Source organism: Corvus hawaiiensis, chromosome 1 (genome assembly GCF_020740725.1).
Source record: "Corvus hawaiiensis isolate bCorHaw1 chromosome 1, bCorHaw1.pri.cur, whole genome shotgun sequence".
NCBI lineage: Eukaryota > Metazoa > Chordata > Aves > Passeriformes > Corvidae > Corvus > Corvus hawaiiensis.
Window position 1 is genome coordinate 48,179,199 of NC_063213.1, and position 4,358 is coordinate 48,183,556.

Consider the following 4,358-nt stretch of genomic DNA (forward strand, 5'->3'; position numbering starts at 1 on the left):
AGCAGGGATAATTTCTACAGATGGCAATTGTATTCCTGATGTTCATTCACTGTTGGGAGAGGCCAATGTTGCTCAGGAGAAGGAGACATTTAAATACTGAGGGAAAAAAAATGAATGAAATGATTCAATGGCAGTCTGTGTCTCTACTAGTGAAGACGGTGGAGGCTGTCAGAGGGTGTCCCTGGACAAGGACACTCAGACCTTAGTGTTATCAGAATATACATGTCCCCACTTCAGGCTAAGACAATTATCACTCTCCAGAACAGTTTTTGGGCACGGTTTGGGGGTTAAGACCAATCCATGGCCACTCCTAAGAGGCAGTTTGTGAGCACCCAATCTAGATTGGAAGGTGAGATAGTTTAATAGTGTGAATATGAGCTTCAGTGCCTGAGAATGGTTTTACACTCACAATTCACTAGCAAAGTTGAAGCATTAGATATTTAGTAAAGTTTCTGGCACATAAATTAGACCATGAAAATCCTGGTCAAACTGCCTCAGAAATAGGAAATCCTGGGCATGAAATTATTACAGGCTGGGGGCAGAGTGGTTGGAAGGTGGCCCAGCAGAAGAGGACCTGGTGGTGCTGGTTGACAGCAGCTGAACATGAGCCAGCAGTGCTCAGGTAGCCAGCAATAATGTGGCCAGCAGGACCAGGGCAGTGATTGTCCCTCTGCACTGGGCATTGATGGGGCCACACCTCGAATCCTGTGTCCAGTTCTGAGCCCTTCAACTCAGGAAGGACATTGAGATGCTGGAGCATGTCCAGAGAAGGGCAACAGAGCTGATGAAGGGTCTAGAATGTTAAGTCCTGTGAGGAGCATCTGATGGAGCTGGAGTTGTTTAGCGTGGAGAAAAGGAGGCTCAGGGGAGCCTTACTGCTCTCTACAAGTGCCTGAAAGGAGGGTGTAACCAGGTGGGGATTGGCCCCTTTTCCCAGGCAACCAGTGACAGGAGGAAGGGACACAGTCTTAAACTGCACCAGGAAAGGTTTAGGTTGGGAATTAGGAAGAATTTCTTCACAGAAGGAGTGATTGGGCATTGGAATGGGCTGCCCAGGGAGGTAGTGGAGTCACTGTTGTTGGGGTTCCTCCCCCCTGCCATTGGGTCCTGGGAGAGGGGACCCTGGGGTAGAGGCATGGGGTCTCCCTGCTCCCTGGTCACATGTACGCTAATTCTGTTCCCCGATGGTTATTTTGTGTTCCCCTGCCAGGGGAGGACCCTGCTTGTCCAGTGATTGCTCAGTTCTTCGGCGGTCCCCCGGCCATGTGGCTGGAGAATAAAGATCTCTGAAACTTCTGTCAAGAATCACTCCCTATTTCTTTCCACGGGCCTTGCTCTCTAACGCATGTTGCAAGAGACCCCACTGCAACACACTGTCCCTGAAGGTGTTAAAGGAAAGACTGGGTATGGCACTTAATGTCATGGTCTAGTTGACACAGTGGTGTTTGGTCGTAGGTTGAACTTGATCTGAAAGGTCTTTTCCAACCGAATTGATTCTGTGATTCTCTGATTCTATTGAGCCAATCTACTGCACTGACTAATGACTTGTTTGGCGCCTACCTTGTAATTACCTGCAGCAAGATCTCTATTTACCACCTTTGCATCTCTGTTTACCACCTTTGCCATGCACTGCCACAGCCTTTCTTTGTTTTTCTGACCAGTTGTGCCAAATACAGCTGGTACTCACAGCTTCCCATGGGCACAGTGTAGCAAGGACCCATAGCCTAGGCACACCACTGGAATGCACAACCTCTGTTTGGAACACAGGCTGGGACCTGCCCTTCTCATGCACCCCAGCAGACATGGTTACATCAAGTGCCAGATGAATCCTCCAATGTGTCATCTCATGCTTCTGTTGTGTTGCCTCATGCTTACCTTGGAGAAATTGACATTGTTGGAAAACACCAGTGGTGTCTGGCAGGTTGGTCCTTTCTTTTCCCTTGGAAAGGGAAGCACTTCTCAGGGGAAGCACTGTCAGTCATGATGGATGCAGGACACTCTCCCTTCACAAGAAGGCAGGGGACAGTGTAGATCTTGGAACTTGGCTGCACAGGCCCTTTTCAGGACAGCCAGGTCTGAGATGGCACAGAGTGAAAAAGTTCTTTACCAAAATCCCCTTGTAGAAGGGGCCCAATTGAGGATGCCATTTCCAGGTGCGGAAGGTTGAATGAGTGTTACAGCTACTTGGTCAGATTTGCTGCTCTGATTTCTGGTGGACAGGGGTTACAATAGAAGCACCAGTCATTTCAATGTAGTTACCTGGGTTGTAAGCTTATGCTCATGGTCAGGGAAACTTCTGCTTCAGTCAGCCTTTGTTCAAGACAGCAATTAAATGCACACAAGTAGTTGAAATACATGCCTAAGATTCATTGAAATTGAATCCATGCTTTAAATGTTTTCTTGATACTGCTTAATCCAGTAGCCATTTAATTTATTACCTCATGAACTCCTTTTTTTCTGGATTTAGCTAGATTTACAGCCCTGTAATTTAAGGACCAAACTTTACACCTGAGTATCTAAAAATATCAAATTAGCTATTATAAACCCAAATTATACAACCTGGCTTTGCACTGCTGCTGCACACAGTGAAGGAACAGCAGAAAAAAAAAAAGAAAGAAAAATCATTAGGAGATATATTTGGCCTCCAGCTGGACTATGTTCTTGTAAAAGCAATAATCTGCGTCAAAGTGATCTAAACTGAGCAACCAGCAAAGGAAGTGAAACTGTCATTCTTTGACACAGAATACTGCTTGATAAGAATGCAGAGCAGCTGTAAGCTAAATGAGCCACACAATACTGCATTTTTCACGGTGTCCTTTATACAGACTTCACAATAGTGTTACCAGCCTATGGCTCTTGTCTGGCAATTAATGGTTTGTGCTGGTTACTTATTTTTGCCATTTAAACATATATTTTTCATATTTCATTGGAAAAGAAACTGGATAAGCTGTAACTTGTAACTGCTTTTGGAATGTGAATTGCTTTCTAAGTCTTCTGAGAAAAGAAAACAAAATTTCCAGGCCTAAGTCCTAAAAAAGCAAAAAACTGAAACAGACCTACTAGTTTTTTACATGCATGGTTTTAGAGAACAAGTTTTGCTTATTTTATATATATATACACACACACATATACATACATAAAATATAAGTTAATACATATTTTAAAAATGAAATTTAAAGGGAAGATAAAACTCCATCAAACAATTCAGTCAAACCCTATTCTCATTTTACCCTGGCTGTTTACATAATTTTAGAAGAGAAGATCTTGGCAAGTGGAGAAGCTAAAGGTTTCCCATTTTGAACTGCTTTATCTCTCATCAATTTTCAGTCATTTCAGGCAAGCTTACAGGAACTATTTCCTGGGATTTCTTAGAGTTGCAAAAACAACCTCTGACCCTCACTCTGCAAAAAAGACCCTCTTGAGGCCTGGCACTGAATGGGTCCTTCCTTGAAAAAGAATTTCATTGCTTTCTCCTTTGGACTTGAAGATGCAAATAACATACAGGGACTACTGTGCAAGTTAGATGAAGAAATGCTCTTTTTACTACTGTTCCAAGATGGGAAGAAAATTCCCCCCCGCCATGTCTTAGGACAGAACGGCAGTGGAAGTGCAGGCTGCTGCAGCAGCCTGGGTGCTGGGGTGTGCGGTGCTACCAAAGGGGCTGTCAGGGGTGATTCTGCCTAGAGATGGGACGAGCGAGAGGATCCTCACCTCTGTTCTTCCCTCTCCACTGGAGCCTCCTCAGGCAAACTCACCACCTTTTTACTTTAATTCTCAGCCTCTGAAAGAGGGGAACTCAATCAGCTAATCCCATTTGTCCACTTCTGTTGTGTACTGTAGGTGGTTTCACAGCATGAGCCTTATCAGGAGGATACAATAACAGTATTGCCACAATCACACCGTGCATTAACCAAACATCCCAGGGAGCAAGGACCCTAAATATATAATATAGTTTTCATTTCCTGCATTTGCTTTACTGGGTACATATTTTGCTTTACTGGGGCATATTTAGCTGTTATTCAAACTCCTATCTATGAACACAAGGCTTGACAATTGCTTCTTTATTATAATTATCAGTGGTATTACTATTAGTAAAAGTCCAGTCCACCTTAAAGACTCCGAAGATGTTAAAGCTTTAATAACACATATTGCAACCCTTAATAAAGTCGTGGGAGTTCATGAGGCTCTCAAATGAGTGAGACTGTAAATAAATGCTTGGCCTCAGCATGTTTGCAGTCATTTTCCCTGAAGATAACTTGGCTAAGGAGGAAAACACAAGGCAGTTAGAAATGGTGGTTTATTTCAGAATAAAATTGCAGGGAACATTACTGTCACAGCAAAATTAAACATCCTGTCAA